Source organism: Octodon degus, unplaced genomic scaffold (genome assembly GCF_000260255.1).
Source record: "Octodon degus isolate 3935 unplaced genomic scaffold, OctDeg1.0 scaffold00192, whole genome shotgun sequence".
NCBI classification, from domain to species: domain Eukaryota; kingdom Metazoa; phylum Chordata; class Mammalia; order Rodentia; family Octodontidae; genus Octodon; species Octodon degus.
The window spans coordinates 3,573,105-3,582,591 of record NW_004524768.1 but is presented as its reverse complement, the minus strand read 5'-3'; the positions used below and the strand labels follow the sequence as shown (position 1 = coordinate 3,582,591).

Genomic DNA, 9,487 nt, shown 5'->3' with positions numbered 1-9,487 from the left:
CAGTGGGGCACAGCTACCAGGCATAAGGCAACACCAATAACCAGATGTGGCTATACATATATAGTTATCACTTACTGGTTCTATTTCCCTGGAGAACTCTCATACGAGTTGTATAATCAACATATATGGTGAGTGCTTAAATGTTAAAAATTAATCATAGTAAAAAACACATTGCCATCAACGCCCTCTCCAAGTATTCCCCCTTGCCTGATACATCCCATCATTCCTGCCAGTTTCAGAAGCAGCTCTGGAGTTCTCAGTCATGGTGTGGATGCGGCTGCCGAGCGCCATCCAAGGGAATGGCAGGCTTATAACAATATTACTGCGTATTCCCATCCACCTTATTCACCAGATTTGGTGCTGTGTGACTTTGGGCTCTTTCCCAAAATCAACTGACCACAAGAGGTAAATAAGTTCAATCAATTCAGGACATTAAGCGAGTCACAATAATGCAACTAAAAATACTCACAAAAGAGGACTGCTTCAGTCCTTCTTGCCTCTTATCAAATGGCAAGAATGATAGAACAAGCAGATTCAGGCAAGTGGGAATATCTTGAAGGGGATTACTGGCAATGTCTTTTTATTATAACAGATTTTTTTTTCAGATTTAAACATTCACTGTATTGGATCAATAACTTCTCGTACAACGACCAAACGGACATTTCCAAACTCTCTCATTATCCTAGCATGAGGAGATGCTCACTGCCCTTGACTCCAGAATCCAGAGATGGAGATATGGCCTGATCCACCTGAGGTAAGGAAAGGAAGTTGGCTGTGACTTCCGATCCCACCAATCCTTTCCCTATTAAAGGTAAAGTCATCCTAGGCTGCCATGTGCACCCACTCTGACACCCTAAAATAAAAGTTATTCGGGCAATATTTTGATATATAATACCTAATAGTGTGACTGCACCAGTAATTAGCTAGCCATGGTACCAGTGATGGATTTGGGTTATTTCCAGCTCTTAATTATTATGAACTGCAATAATTAATGACTAATAATTACTGGAATGCATTGGAGTTAGAAAATTCTAGTTCTCCAAATACACCAGTAAGTTAGATTTCTATTCATGCATGTAACTTAAGAGAGTTATAATCACAATATATTAAAAACTCCTTCAAATCCATTGAAAAGAGATAGACTTAACAAAAGAAGATATCTATTTGTTTGCATGAAAAATGCTCAACATTCTTTCTCATCAGAGAAATGTTAATGAAGGCCACCATGAGATCTTTTATACACAGACCAGAGTGGCTAGAATTTAAAAACTAAAAATACTGACTATTGGCAGGTGAAACTTTCATACATCAGTGATAGAAACATAAATTGGTACAATCGCTTTGAAAAATGGTCAGTAACTATTAAAGATGACTGCATACATGCCCCATGGCTCAGAAATTCTACTTCTAGGTACATACCCCATGGAAAAAAAGACAGATACACACAGAACCTGTACATAAAGGTTGATTACAGCAGTATTCATAATAATTAAGGGTTGGAGATAACCCAAATCCATCACTGGTATTATGGGTAGCTCAATACTGGTGCAGTCACATGTGTTATTCAACAAAATATGAACATCTGAAAACACATAACCTAGGTGACTCCTACAAATACAAAACTGTAAAAATACAGACAATAAAAGAATACATATGGTAAAGTTCCTTTCAGGTAAGGGCTTTCTAAGGGCACATAGACCTAAGCTGTAGGAAGTCAGAAAGCTGAGGCAGCAGCTCAGTGCACAGGGCTCTGGGTTTGATCCCCCAAACCACAGGGAGAAAAGGCAAAAGCATGGCTGCCTCGGGAGGAGGGAGCTGTCTCAGTGGGGAGGAGAGGCAAGGAAGATCGGCAAGGCCTCTGGGGTGAGCCAGCTGGATTTGCTGCATCGGCTCACTAAGCTGTGCATTTCCCATTCTGCACTTCGCTGGGCTTGTGTTACACTTCAACAAGCGAAGTTTATTAATAAATAAAATGCTCTCAACATGGAGGAGGGGAAGTTTGTGTCCCTGACAAACCATGTGAACTTTATCTTGTGAGAAAGCCAGGGGCTGCTGGCACTTTTTGAAGGGAGGAGGCATATGACTGACCCACACTGCAGGTAGAATGCACTGGAGGTGGGAGAAAGGGAAGGGGCTGTTGGAGAAGAGCTAGAAGAGCTAGGGGGAGCTACAGCAGGAGAACAGGAAAAGGGAAAGATGGGCTGCTCCCAGCCGCTGTTCAGGAGCTAGGTGCATCACTAGAGTAATGTGAGAGTCTCGTGTGTCTTTCCTTGGGACCAGAGGGACCCAGGGCCAAACCCAGTCTTGTGGTGCATCTCAAGGTGCATCGGTGCCCTCCCAGCTGCTCTAGAAGATCCAGCAGGATGATCACAAGTTCAACCCCAGCTTGGGCAATTTTGTAAGACCCTGTCTCAAATATAAAACTTTTATTTTTTTTATTTTTTAATATGTTTTTTATTTTATTTTGTATTTTGGCGGAACCGGGGATTGAACTCAAACCCTTGCGCTTGCCAAGAAAGCGCTTATTCCACTAAGCCATCTCCCCGGCCCCTCAAATATAAAACTTTTAAAAGGGCTGAGGATGTATCTTAGCATTCCCTAGGTTCAATCTCCAGTATCAAAAAAAAAAAAAAAAAATCACAGGATATGAAAATGAAAGACCAAGAAGAGAATTTTGTTTTCCAATACGAGAATTTCCAGGATCAATGTGGACTCACTTGTGTTAAACCCTGTAAAAGATAGAGAGGTACATTGAAGAAGCTTTGATGCATATGCACCTGGTTCCAAGAACTATCATGGAAGACTGCAAGAATGACAGCCTCTTGCGTCTCAGCGAGACTGGACCATGAGTGCCCAAAGATTGGCGAAGCATTATTTCCAGGTGCATCTCAGAAAATGCTTCCTGCTGAGTTTTGTCTTGGAACTGGGGGGGCTCCATAAAATATGTATCTTTCTCAACAAGAGTGGATTCATCCAACCTGCTGAAGGTCTGGATACAATACTCTCCCATAAACACAAGGGATATGTCCCAGGGCCCCAGTAGACCCTGGAATCTCAGGGAACACCAAACCATGTGCAGCATTTTGAGGCCATGACAGGCTGCCTGATAACTAACAGTGCTGCTAAATAACTGTGGGTGGTGAAATGCAGCATAGATGCACTGAACGAAGGGATGACTTGTATCCCAGGGGGAGGGGACAGGACAACATGAGATCTTATCACACTATCAAAACGGCTTGCACATTAACACATGTCAATTGTTTATGCTTAGATTTATCCAACTAGTATTTGTTGGGCCATAGTTGACCATGGACAACAGAAACCTCAGAATGAAAAATTGCAGATAAAGTTGATGAGATAAAATGATGCAGAAAGGGAGAATTTGTTCTGCTTGTCTGTTTGAGCTGGGACATCAGCCGCCTTTTTCCTTGATGTGGAATTCACAGCATAAGCTTCCATTGTTCTCAGCCTTTGAATTCAGATTTTTTACACTACTATCCTTCTTGGGTCTCCAGCTTGAAAATGTGAGATCTGTCAGCCTCTATAACCCTTTGAGTATTATAATTCCTTATAATGAATCAGCCTCTCTGTCTCTCTGTCTATGTGTCTCTGTCTGTGTCTGCCTGTCTGCCTGCCTGTCTGTCTGTCTGTCTGTCTGTCTGTCTGTCTCTCCCTCTTTATGACAGATGCACTGTGATTTGTACTTCACCAGCTGATAGACTGCAGTTGGACTACAGATGCAGATGACATTTTCCCAGGGGCACATGCCAAGGTTGAAAAGGACAGTGCTTTGAGGACATCCACTTAGGATCAGGAGGAAGCAAGCAAACAATACCCCAAAGAGAAGGCAGAAAGGCTGGAGCACAACCAAGAACCTTCTGCCTCACAAGAGCCCAGGCCCAAGCATAGGAGAAAAACGGAAGGAGACACAGCATAAATGAAATCCCAACTTTTCTTCAGGCTAACCCAATACCTTTGAGAGGTCAACTTTTCATATTGACTTGCTTCATTTTTTTGTAGTCTTTCTGTATTATCTGAAAGTTCACTATCTGAGAGAATTACATGTGGAAATTAATCTTGCCTCTAAAAAAGTGTTTTCCAGAATTTTGTGGGGAATTGATAATATCAGTCAGCTGAAAGATGAGCTGTCAGGAAGGAGCAATACACAGCCTCCCTGTAAAGACACGTGTGGCATCACTGACAGCCAAAGAGCAGGCCACAGCTGCTCCAAATGTGGCGCGATGTGAGCTCTCTACCAATCCCTGTGAAGTGTCCTTGCCAGAAATGGCCAACCTAACTCCAGTGATGCTTTCTACCCATTTCCTGGTTGTGGATAAACAAGCTAAAAGAGCAAGTAAAGTCACTCTACAGAAAGCATATAACCAACACAGAAAGCAGGGCATTCACTTTGACAACTGAGCCTGTACTTCAACAAATTAAGATTGTAGAAAGGGCTGGGGTGACAGGAGGGGACAGTGTGTTATTATGAGAGATTATACTAAATATAAAAATGCAATACAGAGTCTTTAATTGGATCTTGGGGTGTGCACAAAAAGACATCTTCAGAAAATTGGAAAACTAAAATATGGATTGATTGGGGAGTTAGACGGATATTATTATTTTTGTCAGGTATAATAATGGGCTAAATATTATGTAAAAGTGAACGGTTCTTTCAGAAGATACATGTTGAAGTATTTATGGAAACATGCCATAAAGCCTATCATTCTCACTTGGCAATAGTGCAGGAAAAATGAGAAAATGTCTTGTTTTATACAGATCTACAATGAAAATACTTAGGGTTAAAATGTTCTGCCCACAGGTTATATTTGAATAATTAAATGCAGTGTTAGAGTGGAGTAAGACATTATCAATGCCCACTACTATCTGGGTCTGCTACTTTGTGATACAACTCTTCAGGTTCTTGTGTCAGCCAGGTCTCAAGACAGGAAAGTGACACACTAGAGCCTTCAAGGCTGGTGCTTTAGGCCAGGCCTGTCATGTCTGCAGTTCACTCTACGGATGATAGTTTTGCTGCTGATATCATAAGTTATGGAGTTTCTGTCAGTGAGGGTCCTCTTGCAGTGACTAACTGAATTCAGGACCCAACTCTCCTAGCCACTGCTGAACACAACATGGGTGAGAAATAAATGTTAGTGTTTCAAAAGCCACTGTAAACAAGAGTGTTACTGAAGTATAAGCTCCTCTTTCCTAACTGCTCCAGTCAGTAAGTATTAAAACTGGTGATGGGTTTATAATATTAATTTGTCCACTTTTCTGACAGTGCTCAAAATAGAGTCTAGGCTATACTTCTTGGATTATTTCAATGAGTCCTTTCCTTATTAAAACCTCCCTGTGCAATACAAGAGCCAAGTCACTATTATGAGAATATACATTTTGGAATGTAAAGTTAGTATTTAGTATTGCTTCTAAAAGTAATTCTGGCTAACAAGGATCAAATTTGGGGAGTTTCAGTTTTTTACTTGTAAAATGAAGAATTCAGTTAACACAACCTTGAGAGTAATTTTCACTTCTTCTTTTTCCAGGAATTAGAACTCAGGACCTTGAGCTTGCCAAGCAGGTGCTTATGCTGCTGAGCTATATCCCTGGCTCCTCCATTTCTAAAATGCAAAGATTCTGTAATTTAGGCATATGGGACCAATTCTTAATTGAATTGTCAATATGTGCACATATATTACATACAGTTAACTTTAAATCAGTTTCCCTTTCTTTGAACGTGTATTTTTTTTCTCAATTGCACTAGCATTGCTTCTTATGTAAGTGTATTTCTAAGAAATAAATTTTAAAAAATAATGAATTTGGAGTTGGGAAAGAAAGCTCCATTTTATAATTGCAAGACCATCACCAGCAATAACAGCCCACGTGAGGCAGCATCCCTTCATGAAGCACTTGAAGAGGCCCACTCGCAACGCAGGGAGCTCAGCGCCTGCCATGTGTAAGATTCCAAGAGAAGGCTGTACACAGCTTTGATTCTGTAGGCTTGTAGCACCATTTTGAGGCAATGCTCAAACAAAAATAACAACCAACAAAGACCATACTGGAGTAGTCTACTTTTTATCTTTAAAAAGTCTAATTCTTATCTTTCATTAGTCCGTGTGTGCGTCACGCAGTGATCACATGCTTCATGGGGAGTTGGCGCGCACACACAATGCATCTCAGCTCCTTCTTCATCCCCTTCTCCTCCTCTCCCTCACCTCCATCCACTTCCTGTGTAGGAGTCTACTTCTAACAGAGCAGCAAGCACTGCCTGCCGAACCTGCCCTCCTCTGGCTCCACATGGAAGGACCTTGACAGACCACCAGCCTGTCTCCTCTCTTCACCTTTTCACTTGTCTCAAGGGGAAAGAGTGACCCTAGTCACTCAGGGAGAAGGGAAGAGGGCTCTGTGGCTCAGCCCCATCCCTCTCCCTCTGTCTTTGGGATCCACATATCTGCAGAAGCATATATGCATTTGTGCTGCCTCTCTATCTTGGGGCTTAGGGTACCTGCTCTGTGCAAAGATGAGGATCAGAGCTCCAACATTCACTGAAGTCATTGTGTCCTTTCAGTGCATGAGCCAAGGCATCATCTCTGAAGTCCAGTGTCAGAAGGCCACATTCGGTAAGATGGAAAGCCACATTCACTATATAAGAGGACCAAAAAGAACATAAATATAAATGTTGGTTCCCTCTCCTTCTGCAGCTGTATGACTCATCCAGTTGGGCTACCGAGTGCACTGTGCATGCTTTGGCATTGCTTGCTAATAATATTCAAGGTTGTTATAAAGAAAGGAGGAAACAAAATATAAGTGCCCAGTTAGCATGTAGCTTGGAAGACATTGGCAGCATTCCTATGATATGTTAAATGAAGAAAGGCAGTTCACAAGCAGAACATGTGAACTAAACACACAAGACAGAGAAGAAACAGAAAGATACCTAAAATTAATAACCCCAGATAGAAAGATACCACAATGGTATACTTTCTGAACCTTTCTGGATTTCTTAAATGCACTATCTTTTTAAAAAATTCAAGTAAAATCCACAGTTCCTTAGCAGGTTATTGACAAGCCTTAAAGAGACCAGACATCCTTGTCCCATCAGTCTCAGGCATTTCTTCTGATCTCCAGCTCAATCCTGGATTCTAGTTCTCATGAGGTCATGCACAGGGACAGCTGGTGTGACCAGGGCAGACAGAAACAGACACAACACAGCAATCTATCTGAGCAGGATTCAAAGAACTGAGCTGTCCACCCTACTCGCACTCCGCACCAGTCTGCCAAGTAGCCCTATTTCTTCACTGTTTTTCTGTGTTTATTTTAAATGGATCTGCAGTGTCTGTCTGCTAGTGCAGACGGCCTGCTATGTCCAACAACAGGACAGCCCTCAGGCAGGAAATGACCAGAGAACATGCCTCACAGAGAGGCTGGAAGCAGTAGAGATATGAGGGCTTGAGTGGCCCAGGGGCTTCCCTCTCCTGGCAATCCAAGTGGGGGAAGCCAATGGAGTTCCACTGACTACTTGGTATATAGACTTGGGAAGCACCAATTTAAAATAGGCCAGAAGGTGAAACAAAATATAAAATTGGGGTGTGTGACAAAATAATGTTTTCAATGTTAATCTTTAAAGACAAGCACCTCTCTATAGAAACAATTAAGAGTCCACAATGCTGGCTAAATACCTAAAGCAAAATGTAGAAAAAAAATTATTTATTTCTAAAATACATGAATAAATGCTTTTTTAATTCTAATTTTTATTTATTTATTTTTTTGAGTATGTGTGCGTGTGACCTACTCAGCCCAACCTGGGGGTGGGGCTGGTGTGGCATGTGGTGCCAAGGGCTGAACCATGGTCCTTGCATGCTTGCCTAAGATTGCGTAAGTGGAGCTTTTATTTTATTTTATTTTATTTTATTTTATTTTATTTTATTTTATTTTATGGCAGAACCAGAGATTGAACTCAGGCCCTTGCCTAAATTCTACTGAGCTATCTCCCCGGCCTCTGCAGGCGCTTTAGATTACTGAGCTAACTCGCCCAGCCCCCATAGAAAAATATTTTTAAGAAGTAACATTAAACATCATTTAAATAAGTTCTAAAATTTGGTTTTGGTAGATGCAGAAGTTTATAAATGGTGTTAAGACAAGTATAGTAAAACTCCTAGATAGCTCAGCGGACTAAAATGCCTGCTTTGGCAGAGCGTAGAAGCCGGGGTTCGATCCCCAGTGTGCTGTGCCGGACCCACCCCCGGAGTCCGCTGAGACGTCGGTTGAGACTGGGCGTGGTGGCGCACACCTGTAACCCCAGCGTTTGGGAGGCTGAAAACAGGAGGATCACTACAAATTTCATCTACAGTGAGACCCTGTAGACCCTCCCCTAAATTCAAAAAAGAAAAACTCTCATTTCTAAAATAAATAAACAAATAAATAAATACATGTACTTACTAGTATTCCTGATTTAAGAATTATTTTTCTGGTTTTAACTATTGATTGTCAGAAAATAATGACATGTGCCATAAGTCAGTGTTTCACAACTCCTTTTTTTTTTTTTTTTGTTTATGTATTTAGTACAGGGTCTACAGGGTCTCACTACTTAGATCAGACTCATAGTGATTTTCCTGTTTTCAGCCTCCCATACTCTGGGATTATAGGCGCGGCCCAACATGTCCAGTCTCAATCGCCATCTCAGCACACCCCTGGGGTAGGGCCAAGACTGCACGCCCAGAATCGAACCCTGGCTGCTGCGCTCTGCCTAAGCAGGGGCTTTAGTTCTCTGAGCTATCTGGCCGGTCCTCTTTTTCCATATTTTTCCTAAACTATGCCCATTACAATCTGGCAAAAATAATTATGTAGTGATAAAATACAAACAACATTTTCTATTTTAGTTTCAGTAATATTTACCTTCCAGTTTGCACCAAACATATTTAGATTCATGGATATGATTGAGGCAGAACTGTTGTTGAATTAATGTCTGTTTGTACCTACAAAAGTCCTTGGAATTTGCTCCAGTTATGAAATATATATGAATGAAACTAGAGGCCCTGAACCTTTGTCAACATTCTCGCTGTTCACATGTTCTTCTCTCTGGGTTATTACCTAATGTAGCTCCCCCATAACTGTGGCAAAACGCCTGAGATTGTTAGCTTATAAGGAAAAAAGATTGAATTTGGCTCACAGTTTCCAACATTCAGTCCCTGGTCACTTGGCGCTGCGGTTTTGAGCCTGCGGCAGCACAATGCATGATGGGTGGGAGGCCTCGGGGGAAAAGGTCCACTGCGGCATCCCGCTAATGAGGAGGACCTCCATCAGGCCAGCCAGACGTTAGACACTGATCTGTGCAGAACCCTACTTTGAACTGGATGCAAGGAATTTGGGATGTATGTATGCCCTTCAAACTAATGTCATCATCACACTGAAAGAAAAAGAAAAAACTTATCCAGAAATCTCTCTTGTTTCTCTCTCTCTCTCTCTCTCTCTCTCTCTCTCTCTCTCTCTCTCT

General features: G+C 41.7%; 1 long non-coding RNA gene across 1 annotated transcript; it reads left to right on the top strand.

The window, feature by feature from the left end:
- The first annotated feature begins 631 nt into the window (after positions 1 to 631).
- LOC111813487 lies at positions 632 to 5,582 on the top strand. Its single transcript, XR_002818728.1, has 3 exons — positions 632 to 754; positions 4,820 to 5,136; positions 5,544 to 5,582. It is a non-coding gene; the product is annotated as an uncharacterized LOC111813487 (long non-coding RNA).
- Positions 5,583 to 9,487: the final 3,905 nt, after the last annotated feature.